The sequence below is a fragment of the Buceros rhinoceros genome, unplaced genomic scaffold, assembly GCF_000710305.1.
Source record: "Buceros rhinoceros silvestris isolate BGI_N320 unplaced genomic scaffold, ASM71030v1 scaffold15199, whole genome shotgun sequence".
Lineage (NCBI taxonomy): Eukaryota > Metazoa > Chordata > Aves > Bucerotiformes > Bucerotidae > Buceros > Buceros rhinoceros.
Window position 1 is genome coordinate 30,840 of NW_010431039.1, and position 17,666 is coordinate 48,505.

Consider the following 17,666-nt stretch of genomic DNA (forward strand, 5'->3'; position numbering starts at 1 on the left):
AAGAGCGTCAGCCAGGCACTCCTCAGCTAACAAACACTGAACACTGACTCTTCTGCAATGAGAATCAAGAGCCACTGCGGCAGCTCCGTGCAGAAGATAAAGCAAAAGCAACCAGAATTGACGAGTGCAAGATTTAATCAGTGAGGCTCTGCCATCATCTGCTTCCAACATTCCTGTCTACCTTGAAATAAATTTTAAAAATGCTGAAAATTCACATCCTGACCGATTTGCACCAGACCTCTGCGGACTTGCTAAAGAACAGGAACACCAAAACACACCATTATTTCAATACGGCTACCACGGACAGGAATACTCATACCGCTCAGAACCGGTACCTTCACTTTCCTACACGCTATGCCACTGCTGCCTCGGTCAAAACTGATTCTGAGGTTTGTTATAGTTCACGTCCCAAATCCTGCCCCTTTACAAGTCAACAGCTCTCCAAAACAAGCTGTGAAGCAAACTGGATTTGGAAAAAAATATATATTAATGCTATAGTAGCAAAGGAAGACTTGGTTTCCCTCTCAGGGTCTGTGCACCCAGCACAGCACCCATAAGCATAACACGAAGCGCACGTAGGCAACAAAAGGCAAATTAGCGTAAACTGGTGCAAAAGGCTGTCTCCCACCACCTCTGAGAAGAGTCACACTTTCAAGAGCTTCCAAAGAACAGAAGCTGATCACTGACATTTAAAGTTTTACAATAGGGCTTTAATAAGAGAAAGTTTAAGATATGAGGGGAAAGTCAGCGCAGTGTTGGCGGTGACACGCTTGTGTCAGTATCGCACTCACTCCTCAACTCCGCCAACCCGAAACAGCAGGTTTCAGAATGACCCCAACTGAGGGACAGCCTGCAGGCAAATGATTAAACAGCTGCTGTCCGGGACAAGAGTTTAATTAATGTAATCAAACCCACAATTAGGTTAATTGCAGCATGCAGACATCACCAATTAACTCACAAATTGCCAGTCCCACATATCTAAAAATCCGTGTCTGAAATGAAGCACGCACGGCACTCCCTGTTACCACACTGGGCTAGAGAGGAACATAGCAGAAGGGAGTTTACTCCCCAAAAGACAACACAAGGAAGATGCTTTTAAGGATCTCGGCAAACAAAATAATGCAAAAAGCTCCAATTTTAGACAGTGCAAAACACACCAACAAGTCACCCTTGGCTGACAAACAGACACGCTAACAAACACCTGAGCAGAGCCACACAGCGTGGGAGAGGTCTAGCACAGAACTGACCGTGCAGAAAACCACGGCTGTGCTCTGTGAGGCAAGCTGACAAAGACACAGGGACCAAAGATCAGCTGAGCTAACCCAGTGTTCAAAAGTTCAACCTGTCCCTCACCCATCACCTTTTCCCAGATGCTCCTAAGTTTCACATGTGCCCCGGGCTCTGGCGGCCCCACTCCTCTGCCAGCTGCTACTGCTGCTGCCACAGCTGGGCGGGCAGCCCGTGCTGCTTCTCCCGGTGGGTGCTTCCCCCAGTGGGTGCTTCCCTGGAGCACACAGATGTGATCAGGCTGCAGGCACGGGCAGCTAAAGGGTACCGATGTCTTTGGTTGTCCTCAGAGCAGGGGCTTTCATGCTCGTCTTTTCCAGAGTCACACTAAAGCCAGGTATCTCCCTGTCTCTTCCGTGACTCATTCTCTAGTGATTCATCCAGCGAAGGCAATACATATCATCTTTACGTCTATTCAGCACTTCCACTGACATTAAACTGTGCATATGGCTCGCTCAGAAACTGCATGTTCTTGTGTGTCTTTCAAGGCCAGCATTCTCCAGTGGACCACTGTTAAAGGTCCTCACATCACTGGCAACTTGCTTGAAAGAAGCTTCAGGTTTTTCATAAGAATTCTCTTCTACAAGTGTTCTCTTGCTGCCAAACTTCAATTTGCAGGCCTGCTGTTCTGTATCCGCTCTGAAGATCAAAATCTTTGTTAAATGGACAAACACCCTTGCTCTCAGAAATGGCTGACCTTGATTATCTCCACTTGGAAACTGAAAGATTTAGCAAGTTAGGAACATGAGTCAATGGAAAACAAAACAAAAAAGTGTAGACAACCCTAATTACAGATGTTGCTACATTTTGTTTCTAATACTACCATGATGGCAGCAGACAGATAATAGCAGTAAAATCAGAAATGGTAGGAAGGACTCAGAACACAAGCAATAACATAAAACACATCATCAGCCTGCGGAAGGCACAAAGCCGTCAGTAAAGAAGCTCTTTGTTTCGGGGTTGAGGTTTTTTTCCCTTTCTAATGGGAAGACACTGGTCCAATCAAGCTGTTTTGAATTGATGATCATAGCTGTTATGTTCTGTTTACTTGTCTGATTGTCATTTTTCAAGTCCACAGCCTGAATTACCGCATACCCAGTGTATTCACTGCACAACGATACCCCACAGAAACAGCACAGAGATCACGCAAGGAAAACAGCAGCACAGGGTGGTTTTGTTGTTGCCCAGATATCAGCGCTGAGCTTATCAGCTGACACTGGGAAGGTGCAGTCATCTCTCTCACTAGAGAGGCTGCATATCTGCAAGTTGCAGCTCCTTCCTAACAGGACCAGAAAAATTAACGCCAGCGCTGAAAGCGCAGTTGTTGCCGCAAATAATGAGGAGCTTTAAGGTGGCGGAATTAGCCCATGCTACTAGGCTTCTCCATTGAAGTTTTTCATTCACATTTTAACTTTTACAGTCCCATCTAGATTTTTATTTATTAAACCTCCTGCTCAGGTGCCACTGACATCTAGGTATCATTACATCATTAACTTGAAACATCAAATACTCCTATGTCTTACCTTCTGTTGGCCAAGGTCAGAGCTTTTCCTTGGGTCACCAGTATAGACGGTTACAATTCTTAAGGGCAGGTTCATGGGTGGTTTATAGGTGCTAAGTACTTACAGCTCTGTTTTGCGTCAGAGGTTAAGCAACTTGAAGCTGGGTTTGCCATGTACCAAGTGAGGAAAATCAGAAGTTCAACCACAAATGATCAAGAACCCATGAAAAAAAATGGTCAAAATAACTTGTGAATGGTTAGCAGAAAAATTACGTGACTGCACATAAAATATTCTCCAATTCTGTGAACAGGCAATTTTTGGTTTAAACATTCAAAATTGACATAATTTGAAAACCTGCCCCCGTAACATTACATGAGGAAGAGTAAGCGCATCTACAAGTAGACTCAATCTGGGAAGAAATCTAGCCCTTCGATGAAAGAAGTTTTGCCCTCCTTCACCGCAAAAGCTCTCGAAACCCTGACAGCTCCTGCAGGGTCAGAGCCTTTGAAACTCCTCCCAGAACATTCAGAACAGCACCTCTGGAGTCGGTGGAGGAGAAGTCTGTGCAAAAGTCAAATCTGAGCCTTGGGGCAAGCAGGTTTTGTGGATTGTGTGTCGACTCTTTCCTTCAGGTGGCACATTTATATGCTGCCTTCTCTCTCCTAGAGGACCTGATCATTCAGAACTGGGGCACAGAAGAGCAACCTGCTTTCTCTACCCATCCTGGACACGGGCTTAGCAGAGACTCTGGAGGAAACTTCTTGTTTCTCAGTTACAATTACAATTACAAATGCTCTTTTTATTCACTTTAGATTAATCTACAGGCTGTTGAACTGTGCAAAGCAAGCAATCCTGTAGCATTTAAAATGACCCGCAATTAATGGGCATTTCAAACAGCAGGTCGTTTGGGAAAGTAGCCCCGCTTTACTGGTTCACCAGGCAACCGGAGACTGACGGCAAGGTCCTCCAAAGCTGTTAAAAAAGAAGTACTACTGTGTAGCTATTGAAGGACAAAACTATCCTGTTAGCGACCAGTGGGGAATTTGGCTGTGTGACCTCAGGCAAACATTACTGCGGATCAACCGTTTTATGCATCACTGCATAGAAAATGGCACAAAACCAGATCCTTTCCTCTTAAAAGGATAAAGCAGTACTCTCTGGCAGCAGAGAGAGCAATCACAGGAAGAAAGCAATGCGAGCAGCACACACACACGCACAAACACGGCAGTCTCAGATTTAAGTTCTTGATTTTTCTCCACCCATACTGCCGCCTTCTGGGAAACAGCTTAATTTGCTGTCCATTTACCCAAAGTTAATCAAACTCGTCAGCCATCTCCAGCGTTACCTGCAGAGCAGGTCCTATAGATTCTGGCCCCAAGCCCGAGCAGGTCAGTACACTATGTTTGTGTGTTGTACGGGATATCTGGCAATACCCAACATCAAAAGCTTACAGGAAGCAGCATTTCTCATTCAGCTGCAGCCACCAAATGCTTTCCCAGATTCCTCCCCCACTGTTCTCCACTTCTGACACTATCTCATATGAAATCTCTGCTGAAGAGAGCACAGCCACGATGTGGCCTACGGAACAGCTGTAGGAAGGAAACCACGTAACTACCACTACAAGGACAGTATGTATGCCATCAACAGCGATTTATGCGTGTTTGTGCAGAGTGTGCAAGGCTAGGAAGTCAGTTCTGTTCCTGACCAGTTCTACCACAGCTACTCCCTCAACACATCAGAAGACAAGCTTCACAGCAGACTGCTCTTCTTCCCAGCAGACTGCTCTTCTTCCCAGCTGAAGGCAAACAGCTTGAGAAGTGTGGTTGCCTGCAGGCTCTCTTATCCTCCCCGCTTTTCTGAATGTCTTATCTGCCCCAGTATTCTACTGGTTACTGAACTATTGAACTGTGCTGTGGACCCTTGCAATTGTACCAGTACTCCTTGTACTGAACCATTCATACCTGTCTGCTACAGTTGCCTGCTGTATCACGTTTTCCATTTCAACCCAAACTGGTGGTGACTCAGAGCATTGTCTTCCATCTGGCTGCCCAAGGATACAACACAATGGCCCCATAAAACATAGTCTTCCCCCCAGTCTTCTCCATTATTAAAGCCTGTCTATGCATAAAAGACAACTCCATTCTGAATTGAACTGCACCCTCATGAAGGGAGATATCTTTAATACTGCCATAATCGTGATCAGGATCTTACATACTTTATAAATGCAACAATCAAACCTGATAAAATCAGTACAGTCAGCTGGCCATAGCTACTCTCATGCTCCCTCCTGCTGACACAATAACAAATTTTGTTTTCAAGTCTTTGCTTCAAACCATGCTCTTTCAGCCACAGAAAATAAAGAGGAGAAATATTGCTCATCTGTTGGACTACAGGTCTGTAATTAGAATGATGAAACTACCGTCTTAAATGTACATCATGTAAAATTCTGTTTATTTGGGGAAGCAGTCAAAAAAGGTTTAAAAGCTTGAAAACGAAAAAGAAGAAACCTTAGGTTCACCTGCAGGTTCTGTTTTTCTCTTTCAACACCTGCTCTCCCCTTTTGTCCACCCACACACACCCCAGCATGAAAGCAAAAGCAGCAAGAGAAACTCAGCAGCTACATGCTTCCACCTCACACCAACCAGGGCACTTCCTAACAGACCAGCAGGAGCCCAGAAAGCAGATGGTCAGCTGTACCGCCCGGAAAGGACAACCTTCTGATGCCATCGCTGGAAAACAGGTGCACTCATCTGCTTGGCAGCTTCAAGTCACAGCCCAGAAGATGCTTGGCAGCGTCACACAGACCTCTGCCTCGCAGGTACTGCTGTTCCCACAGCTCTGAACACAAGTGGAGAAGCTCTGTTTGACTGTTGTATTTTTCGCAAGGAGTGTGCTCTGTCTGCTCTTAGATCAATGAGAAAAAAAAAATTCTGACCCATCTGCCTCTCCCCTTTCCCTGTTCTCCAGAAAGCTCCCCTCATGGTCAGACAGCACATTCCAGTGCCGCTCCCAGCCTGTACTGGGGACACTTAGCGTGCTCAGATGCCTCTCAGAAAAACTTACCCCAAAGCAGGCAGCATGGGGGACAAACAGGAGGAGCTAGAAAGACCTCGTACAGTCACAGGGAGGTGACCTCACTGGGATCAGGGAGGCATGGTGGGATGGCTCACACAGCGAAAGCGCTGCAGTGGACAGACACAGGCTTTTCAGGAAGGGCAGGCTGGGAGAACCAGGAAGCGGACTTCAGACTGAAGGGGACTGTTAAGACTGATGCCTTCGTGAGAGGCAGGTCCCTTCTGGCCTCCCTGCACAAAGTCTAAACACATACGAAGGACAAAGAAAGGAAAATTGCTTATGGAAGGTAACAGCACAGGTTAACACTTCAGCTGGGAATGGGACTCTGTTCCCCTGCGTCACACTACAGAGCACGAACAACTGGATCCCAGCGCCTCTTCCAGAGAGCTTCTCACATGGCCTCCTTCCTGTCACGTAGGTTTACTATCTACGTGAAGGTCCAAAGCAGAATGAGACATTATTTTCTCTGTGTGAGCAAGATCAGAAGAGTGTAACAGGTCAAGGGTGGCACACAGCTAGGTGTTCTCCTCCTCCTAGCTGCCCACAGTCACTGCGGCACCTACGTGACGCAGTGGCTCAAAGTAATGTGCCTGCTTGGTAATTCCTCTATGATTTTCACATTCCCCATGATTTTTCCTATTTTTGTGGAATAGGACTCCCTCCCAGAAAAATGCTCATTTCCCCCTCCCATACTCTGTAGCTGTTAGTTCATTACTAACCTGCAGTCAGCTTATTTGCAAGAAGTGTGAGAAAGTTTCTGGAAATTCAAGCTTTGGCATATTTAGATCCTGATAAAATTGATTGTAATTTTCCCAGTCATGTAAAGAAAGGCTTTTATAAAGAAAAAGTAGAATCAAAAATACTCAAAACGAAAGTGAACCAAGAAATCAAAGCCTATTTGCATCTTTGCAATACAGACAATCCCATTCTCTTCCCTTCCCTCTGCATTTAAATGCACCAAACTGAATGAGAAGCTTCAAGTCCAACAAATGTTTAAGGACTAAGAAGTTCAAGGAATTAGAGCTTATAGTAACTTCCCTCTTCAAAAGCAAAGGGGCAGAACAAGGCAAGTTGAGTATCCTTTCCAGTTCCTTCCTTCTTATGAAAGTCTTCTGTGCAAAACCACCACAGGATGAAGCTGGTAGTGTGGGATGACAAAGGTCAGAGCAGCGACAGACCCAGAAATGAAGTTTTGTGCAGGGAAGTGAGAGAAAAGTAGATGGAAAGAACTTGTGGCCCATTATAGGAAAGAACTGGAAATGGAGGAATAGCCACATCAGATTTAAGGTGCGGTTCTAAGAACTATTCTCAGTGAATACTGGGTTATTTCCAACACCACAAAATCAGTGCCAAACCTCTGTGTGCGATGCAAAAGCACGCGCTCTGTCTAGGACACAAAGTGCCACCGTAGACCTGACCATTAGGAGGCAGAATTCCACCCATTTCCCCTCTGAGAATGAAAGGAATGAAAGATTTTGAAAACGGATAATTTAGGGTTGGTTCAAAACTGGAGTAAGTGTGCTACTAAAAGGACACGCTGGGGATAAGCGATACAACTGTAACAAGTGAGTTTACACCTCGCAGAATTCACTTAATGAACTGCTTACAAGCTCTGACTATTTAAGGCTGTTGATCCCAAAACCTTGGCATTACTCCCATGCTTTTGTAGCAAATCTAGATTTCATTTGAAAATAAATCACCAAAAAAGCCTCATTTAAGTTCAATTTCAAAGACAGAAATTAATTCGTTATCTTAAGTCCACTTTTCTCTCTTTCAATTTGGCCTCTGAACACTTGGAAGATACCATCGATCTCCAGCTCCCTCTTACTTTGTAGTGAAATCTCTCAGGATCTTTCCACAAACACTGAAGAACTACCAGACCATGACCCTGGATCATCCCGTTCACCTGCACATATCAAGCCACCCAGTCTGGCTTTTGAGACGGAGACAGGGGAAGGCAAGCTTTGCCTAATAGGTGACCAGAACACTTTATTTCCACACCACCTGCTCCAGTTACTACTTTGATTTCAAAGACAGAGGAAAATACCTTCCCAATTCATGCTGAGGCCAGTAAGAACAGTCAGGTGTTAATACCTCAACTATTTCATTCTTTAAGGCACTTAGGATTTTAAACCCTACTGGATGTCGAGCCCTTTGGTTACAAGAATAAATTTTCTGCTTTCCTTCCAGGCAAGAGGAGCCGTTAATATTTTACTTGTCATCTTCCACATTTTTCACACCAGGTGCAGCAGGAGTTGCTGTACTGTGGATAAAATATACTGACATTTTCACTTATATTCCATATTTTCTCAGGAGATCTGAATTTCTTCCATCAGGCTTCTGCTTATGCTGGGATGCGTCTTCAGGTAGCAAGTCAAGTTCAGATCTAGAATATTTCAGAGCTGTCATCTCCAAGAAATAAACTGCAGATGACCCACAGCAGCATCTACATCCTCTAGAGCACTACTTATTTTTATAAACTGACAAATCTTTCTTTAAAATATAAAAGCAGCCAAATTCATCAAAACTCACTGATGTGACAATCATGATTAACCCTTATTCATTCTCCAGATGTCATGAGATAGCTCATCTGAGTATCATGATCCACAAACCACTCATATTATTTCAACAGCTTTTATAACCTACTGCAGACCTGTGTGAGTCCAGGAGCAATTGTATATTAAAATAACTACACTATTTTTGAAGCTGATGCAGAAGTGAAAGGTGCTTAGAAGAAGCTTCAGGTCTTCTGTCATATTCCTCCTATCAGACGACAAGTGGCACCATGTGTCATATGAGTGGATGTGCTATTTTGGTATTTTTCCTCACGCCTACTGAACTTGATTTTTCTTAGACAAGCTCTGACATTGGAATACAGATTGTTCTTGTGTAAAACCAAATCCTTGTCCAGGATTTCTATCCTTCAGCCACAGAGTTCCTGCTTAAGGCCTCCGAAGACAGCAAAGAGAAAGAAAAAGTCTATCACGCTTTTTGTGTGCTATAGGTATTTAGCCAGTTTCACAGGTGGGAATCCAGAATAAAATTCCAACCAGACAAACTCTGCTTTTCTAGATTACACTTTAGTCTCTTGCAGAAGCTTTTTCATAGGGAACAAAACACTCCTCTCATATACTATCCCCTAGTTCACCTGCCCAAAACTCTTTCTTCTTTTACGCTCCTCTGACCTCTCGGTGCATGTTCTGGATGCATCAGGCACTTCCCTCTCAAACATTAACTTGAGTTCATGATGGTCCTTTAGACTTCAAAACAAATTGATTGCACGTGCTGATGAAAGTTGGAAAGAGCCAGTATATTTCAGTGTCTTAAATCTACTGATAAGAACATTAGGAATGGACTTAAAGAAAGCAAAACTCTGCACTAACAAGTACGTGATAGGAAAGACATCAGGTGAAAGAGAGACACCCGCAGCTGGGATACCTATTTATTATCTACAGCATCACTGTAGTGTGAACCCTCTCCCACATGCCGAAAAACCATTAATACTCTATTGCTTTTATCTTCTCTCCTGTCAAAGAGAACTATTTTTTCTCCATTTGCATTTACAGTGTCTTGGAGAGCGAGGTTAAGCTCTGCAGGAGGCAACAGATTGTAAGAACCTTGAGAATTAAAAATTTTCAAAGAAATCTCACTTCAGAAATTATTCTGATTGGATTTGCACGATACTGACGGTGATTTGGAGTAAAATTTCCTACGACTATTCTAGCAATTAAGTTCTAGTATATTCTGAGGTAGGGCCATTCCTCAGATCGATTAGGCTGAAGTACAGCCTGAAATTTTTGAAGTCATTAAGGCAAGATGACACACCATGAGACGATTCATTAAGCATACATATATATATGATATAGTTCTGGAATTTTTATCTTCTTTTTTTCCCCAAAACAAAAATTACATGGGTGGTTTACCCTTGCCATTTGCAAATTGTTTTTAGCAGGAAATTTAACAGCAATAATTGAATCTAGCTTTAATCTGGTCATATACACTTTAAATAACAAGAAACAGAATATTGCTCACTTGCTTTCGCATAGTAAGAAATAACATCTCACACAGAGTTAGTTTCCCCAAATCAAGCTGGGAAACAAAGCACTACCCTATTAATATACACACAAAACCTATTTTCTTTATTCTATAAATAATATTTTGGGGTGTGTTGTGGTGAGGAGATGATTGACCCCATATAAATGGGCCACTCATAGAGCTCAAACAGATTTATTACAGCATTAGCACTGGTGTGGTGAACCTGAAAAAACCTTCCTCAACATATTAGCCTGAAGATGATGATTTTTGTTTGTTATTTACATACATGTCTCCTAAAGTCTGCCCTTTTGCTGGCTTTGACACCAGTGTTTTATGTTCCTTAAAAGACCTGCAAGCCTTGGATGTCCTTATCCAAAGAGAAGGCAACTTCGAAGAGCTACATGTGAGAGTTTGGAGCGTGCTCTGCTGTGAAATCTGTCAGCACTGAGCACATCTCTCCAGCACGCCCTGTCTGCCCTGAATATCGGTGATGTAATTCTGCACAGGCCAGATGCTCCGGCTAGTCAGTGGGTCTGGAAGTGCCACCACGACCTGCTGCAGTCCCATACCTACTGATGCGCTTCACTGAAAACTGCAATCCTCAAGACTCGACTGTCTGAAGGACTGTTTATAAAAAGCCTTAAACAATGTTGTCTATTTTTTTTTCTCTATCACAATGACTTTTGGGTTTTGGCAGACAGTTTTTCCTTGGTTTTTTGGAGAGTTTTTTTGGTTGGTTCGTTTGGGTTTTACTCTTTTTTTTCTACTCGTAACAATAAACACTGAAGTATTTTTACATTTAGAGATAACCCAATCCAATCGTGCCCAAACAGCCAAACCCTTCTTCTAACCTTCAGGTAAACTCTATCCAGATTTTCTGCAGGTCCTACCTCTTTGCTGAAACTTGGTGTAGCCGAGAAATGTATCCACAAACTTCTGGTGGTCCATTCTAATGGAGAAAGCATCCAAGCGAAAAAGCATTCAGAAATCCCAAAAAGTTGCTTGACAATTACAGCAATAACACACCAGCTCTTCAAATACCATCACTAGCTTCAAACAAGCAATAAAGCACAGCAGAGAGGGGTGAGGGAACAGATCTGCAAAAAATTGTTCCTACTTATTAAAAAGAAATAAAAATTTAAAAAAATTAAATCCAAGGCTTTCAATTAGGACTTACTAGCCTGAGTAGTGTGGCTGGTGGCTAAGATAGACGAGAATGAAAAGCAATGCAAAACTCTCAGCCATATGGAAAGCTTATCAGCTGCAACCTCAGTGGCTAGCAAGAAGGGTGTGACATCAAAACTATTGTTGTCATCTTGCCAGGGTTAATGACAAAAACCACCTATCCAAGCACTTTTGCAAGGCAAGGTTTCTTTTTCCTTTCCCAGCTTGCTCCCAAATTAAAACATCACACTTGCAATAACCATGAATATGGAAGAAAGTTGCTTTGGGTTTGAAGTCTCATGGGCCTTTGTGCGCAGCCCCTGAATTCTATCCTCAGAAAATGCAGGCAGCACTTGGCTGGCCCTCCGTTTCAAGCCACCAACTTCCAGCAAAAACAGTTTCAAGCACTCTCCTGACAGCCATCCCCTAAAAGGGGTACTAGGGGTACACTGCCCCTCTTAGGATTAGGTACATGTTTGGCAAGTACACACACAGCACGGCCACATCCATTTGCTCTCACAACGGATGAGCTGTACTACGAGAGGAAAATCACGTCCCAGGAATTCCACCAAACGGGATGCTGCAATGCATCTCTATCTTGCTGTTGTATTTGGATAACAGCAGTCTAGTTTTCACCAGTTCTTGGCTATCCTTGTTTGCAAGAGCCTTGGAACATTTCCGACTCTGCTGGGGGTTACCAAAGCACGTTGATCCTGCGTAAGGCTGTGAAGGACATACGCTGACCTGTGTGTCATGATACCAGCCACCACGATTTTCCTGTAGTTTAGAGAGATGTTCACATTACTAGCGCAAGCTTCTGTTCCTTTCAGCAAGAGTGCTGTAAATAAAACTACCTCATTATGTTTTCAATTAACGTTATCCTCATTCCTGTTTTTACTGCTAACGAAAAAGAAGCTATTCACAGACAAAGCTGAGACAGCTACTCCACACTCCTGGGATTTGTGTCTACCTTAATGAGAGACATCAGCTGAAGTGCTGCAGGACTGCGTGGTGCTTGTGTTGCACATGATCAACACAGATGAGTGGCTTTGGTCTCTGCTCTGTTTTCGTTAAAGAACTCAGTGGCTGAAAATTTGTTATAACATGTGAGCATGCACGTCCTCTAGCCTCACCTTTTAACTCCTGCTTTTGTTCTTCTGCCATGATCCCTCTCACTCTCTGCTCTAATTATCGTGTTCACAGGGGAATTTTGTGATTTCGTTTAGCATTCAAACACATGCCTTTTCCTCTGTGAACTTCATACTTTGGATGAGTCAAGCCCTGTAGTCCCAGGAAGATCCTACCTAGCGAGGATAATTTTGCGTGAACAGGCATTAAAAGCTTGAGATCTTCCAGCGCAACTGAGAACAATTACAAAGGGCTCCCAAAACGAGAGATTTTGCTCCATTGCTCAAAATCCAGATAGGCGAGCATCCATCAGTAGCATGGGTATGTTAAAAGTGGAAAAGGCAAAGCATTTTTACAACCGTTCGTTCCTGCTCCACCTGCACAGCAAGAGGGTTGCTGACGCAGCACCCAGATACGAAAACTGCAAATGGAAGTCATCAGTTTTCTGTTATTGCTTAGGAAAAATAAACAATACACCTCCCAACCTGACAGCTTCACTGAACAAAATACTTGAGAACTGGTATTTGGAGCATATCTCTCCACAGGGAAGAAACTAAAAAGTGAAATAGCTCTTTCTTCCCCCCAAGTATTAAAAATGGAAAATACATGGCTCTCCGCAGAGCCAGACGGTGGTTTTCAACCTGGCATTACATGTAACATCATCAGCCTCTCTGAAAGATCTGCCTGTGGACATATTCCCTATTAATTAGCAATTTAGCAGCCATCTGTGAGAAGGGATAAGTAAATATGTTTTGATTCATTTCAAATGAAGCTGAGGAGTCAATTGCTTTTACTTCCAGTAGTAACATTCATACTTTCCTATATATATACACACACACACACACACACACACACACACACACACACACACACACACACACACACACACACACACACACACACACTCAATAACTAGAGGTAAAACCATGCAGGTCAGTTCATTGACAGATGTGAAGACAGTCTGCGTTACGAAACTATAATTTACCATATGTTCAGGGAAAACAGCTACACTGTAATATCAAGTCATATCTTACCAGAAGCATCAAGCCCCCACAGAACAGAAATCCTTAAGAGCAGCCTTTGGATACTTCATCTCTATATTAAAATAAATTTGTTCTTCCCAAACGGATGTGCACTGTATAAGGTCAAGAATCAAAAACATTTTTCACCTACTCACGTCCCCATTTGGTGGAGCTGGCCAATGGACCATACATCCCCAGGGCTACACGATGAGTATGCTGCAGTCCCTCACGGATCTAATTAGGGGCTGCATCTACCCGTGTCAAAAAAAACCTACAGTAAAACACCTTCTCCCTGATCCCAGCAGCCACAATGAGGTCAGTAGGACAGCGCGCGCAGTCACCGCATTTTTACTAGGTCAACATTTGCATTCAACTCAGCCAAAACTGCCACAGGTCCGGGATAGCTTCACTGGAATATCTCTCCATTTGTAATTAAAAGTTACCTGGATTTCTTATTAACTACAATGAAAGATAGAATAAAAAAAGAAAATGGAAGTGGTCTTGCCTACTTTTTTAAACAGCTATCTGGCATTACAGCAAAGAACTATTACTAGTGGTCAGTGGGTCCACAAAAAGTTAATGTGACACAAATAGATTTCTGCCACAGGATCAGCTTTACACAGGGAGTAAGCAGTGAGCAGAAGGGGATTTACCAGTGGCTGAGCAGTAAAGACAACCAAATTTTGTCTTACGGAAGATGGAACTTAATTACGGAGTACTAACTCCATCCCTCTGTGCGCTAAACACACGTGGAAGGCCACTAGGGATGAACTGCGTATGCTTTCAAATAGCTGTAATACTCTGACCCCTTCTGATGCAAACGGCCTGTTTGGACCTCACCATAGTCCTGGCTGACTGCACCACAAGCCTTTCAGCTTGCCAGAGAAGACAGCAATGTCTTAAAATCACACGTTTACACAGTAACGCCTCTTCCAAAACAGAGAGGCTCAAGAGACAACACTCCAAAATCTAAGAAAAACGTATTGCTGCTCTTCACAACTTCCCCTCCCAGAAACTATTCAAGATATCAGCCAGTACATCAAGTAAACCAAAACAAAACTAAACCCTAAGTTTGCTAGGAACAAGGACCAGAGGAAGCCTTGCAAGACTGCGCCACCTGGCAACGCTCCTCAGGGTAGCACACGCCGTGCCCAGCCTTCCCCAGAGACACACAACTTTGCGAAATCAAATCCATTCTATGAAAAATACTTACAGAATACCAAACATGGAGGAAAAACCTTTTTTTCTTCTTTTAAGCACCACAACACATGTACACTCTCTCTCTCTGTGTATGTATACACATACGCTGTGTATGTCCGCGTATTTACAAATTATTTATTCTTATATCCACTGAGTAGAAAGAGTTCACACTTCTAAAAGTAAATTCTTCCTTGCCCTCCACTTCACGCCAACATCTGCGCTCCACGGAACCAGCTCTTGAGTGCCCCTACCAAACCACAGTGGCATAGCTCATGGAGCAAACTGGAGTCAAGACCACAGACATCAAAAATCAGAGGGAGGGTGCAAAGGCAGTGCTAGGACTCTACACTGGATCCAGGAACGAGCTACCACACTGATGTAGCTTCTGGGTCAACCACCAGTGGGAGGCAAGTGCTTATCGTGCACAGGAGTGGTACGTGCACCCTCACGTTGCGTAGGGCAGATACAGACAGAGCCCGCGCCAGCAAGGTGGAGGTCACGGACATTTTCACTCATGTTGATCAACCTCTCCACTCCAAGAAAATTCAGTTTCTTTCACAAATGAAAAGAAGATCAGCGTTTCAAAGGTGATTTGCTCATAAAATTGTGACTGTAAGCTTAGCTGGCCACAGTATTGTTTAACAACCACTGGTTTTTTGACACAGCGCTTATTGCTATTCAAAAGGAGCAGAAGATACAATGTGCAGAGAGAAGGGAATGTTACCACTTTCCTTCCACTCATCTGTATCTTCCCCGTCAGGCTAATGGAAGTTTTACTATTTATTCACACGAGGTTAATTGGCCCAAGGGGAAAAAAAAATTACCCTCCTATTAAAAATTTCCAGCCTATTTAAAGCAAAATTTTGCTGGAATCTCTTTGAAATATTTAATGCTGGCTGTTATTCATTTCCCCTGAAATATTCCTTTTTTTCCCCCCCATCTTGTTAACATACTGTCTTACACAACTAAATAAAACCAGTAACATCCGCAAAGGAAAAGTGACATGTTTCCATTTCATGCAGAAAAGGTTGTAAAATGACTTATTTCATTGGACTATTTAAATATAGAGGTATGTGGTTTTGCCCAGACTATACCCAGCCACTTCAAAACCAACATAAATTCTCAGAGCTCTTAAAGACTCATCTTCTGTCAGGGAAGACGTTAATGGAGTCATACGTTTGAGGTTGGTCTCAACAAATCCCCCCCTCTTCAGCTGGAGTTCTAGATAGTCAAACAATTAAGCACTCCCTGTGCTGCTGAAGGACAGACGTATCTCTTGAGAACGCATCACTACAGTGCTAAAATAAATACAGTGTCAAAGGCAAAAAGAGAAATCTTACAGCCTTTCCTGTTATTAGTGAGCAGTAACACATTAGTAGAATTGATTTGAAATTTCTTATTTCTGATGCTTTGGGCATCCAGAGCCCCTCCATGCCATGTGCAATTCTATGGGATATGACATCTGCAAAATGAGGAACGTAACAGGAATATGTAGCCACTGCCTGTGTTAAAGTGAGTAGCTTAGCTCATAAGAAATGTGTTACTTGGCCAGGGACAAACGTGAATTCTTCTGAGTGATGTATAAAAGTTTCAGCCAGGAAACTTATCCCTCCCCCACATCTATCCCTGAAAACTTTGTTAAGTACCTTTCAGTTTTCCAACAGAAAATTCTTACAAACTAGCCCTAGTTCAAGCTCAGATAAATGTTTGAGAGCTTAATCCTACAGGTAAAATAGCGTTATTGTAACATAAAATCTGATGGCGGAAGAATGTCTATCAACAATTAACCTCAAAACAGCTGCGGACAAAACAAATCAGGTTTGTTCCTCCCACCCTGAGGAATGGCCACAGCTCAAAATTCCAGCACGTTAAAAGCAATCAAGACCCTTACAAAATCCAGCGGGGTAAACTCAAGGATTGGATTACTCAGTTGCCATTCCTGCAAACGCAGACGTGAATAGTCCTGATGGTTTCCAAGCAGTTGTTCACAGGATAAAGGTGCTCAGATACACACAGATATAGGGTTAGAAGTGTAAGGTTCCAGAAGTCCAACTACCAACAAAATTGTTTCCCTCAAATGTGATTGCATTCATGAGATTTAAAATCGACAGAACGCTATTTTTTTTTAATAACTTGCTGAAATTAAAGTTCATTTGAGAATTCAGAGCAGATACCTACCAACACTGATCTCACATAAATTCAGTTTCTTTCCACCATGTGAAAAGCGTTTGGAGCAGGAACAAGTCCGAATATCCCCATGTACATTCTTGATTTTATGAAGGTTATGTTCATTCCATGTTCATAGTACTAAATAACAATACTGCTATAACAATACCAGCTATCCTGGTCTAACTAGTACCATGAGCATAACCAAATGAGCAATAAGCCAAAGGTTTTCTATTTTATTTCCTATTAAACAGGTACCTTCATCAGGAAATGTGTTTGGAAGCCTGTTTTGTACTACACTGCTACGTTGTCTAATGCACCCTCTCATGAGGAAACCGAGTGATTTTCTCCAAGTTTTGTATAAATTTGCCTTCTGCTCCACTGGTGTTTTATTAAGATGATGGGACTCTTCGCAGTGAAAAAAGCTAGAACAAAATTAACAATTTTTATAGCTAAAATATCCTAATTCCTACGTGATCACGAATCCTTGTCTTTATACCTCTTCTCACTAACCTTCAGCCTGCTTAAGACTGCATGCGTAATCTCAGTACGTGATTTCAGTGTTGCTGTAAAATGTCACATCAGAATCAAAGCTTCATGTTTTTATCATAACAGGCACTGTGCTGCTAATTGAGATTCATCATGTATTTGGTTTTAATCTTCTGCTTAGCAAAGGCTGAGTTTTTTCTCCTCTAGGAGTAATATTACCATTCAGAAGCTTCGCTCTGTCTCCATATAATGATATGTTCTTCCACATAGAAAGTGTGTTCTCCTTATTTTGGTTCCAATTCCACCCTTATCTAGAAAAACATGACCTAGTTTAACGGTGGCCACTGTATGGTTCTTAACTCCAAGTAGCTCTCAAGGCACTTTGAGTGCAGATCCTGCACTGAAGTGACAACATGGCCGAAAGCTGAACAGCTTGATGATATCAATCCCTTGAGACAAGGAAATGTGAACCAGAGATGCCCAAGGTCAGTATCATTCCAGCTCCTTTAGGATCTGACTGTGTGCTCAGCCCACAGTGGTGTCTGGCCTCTAGAGAGCTGTGGTACTCTCACTTACAAGATGCTTCTGGACCTCGTCC

General features: G+C 42.9%; 1 protein-coding gene across 1 annotated transcript in view; it reads right to left on the minus strand.

Moving 5' to 3' along the window:
• LOC104499730 (potassium voltage-gated channel subfamily H member 1) overlaps positions 1 to 17,666 on the minus strand; it is a gene marked incomplete at both ends in the record, with an annotated part of 57,177 nt that overhangs the window by 19,245 nt on the left and 20,266 nt on the right. The window lies entirely within an intron of this gene.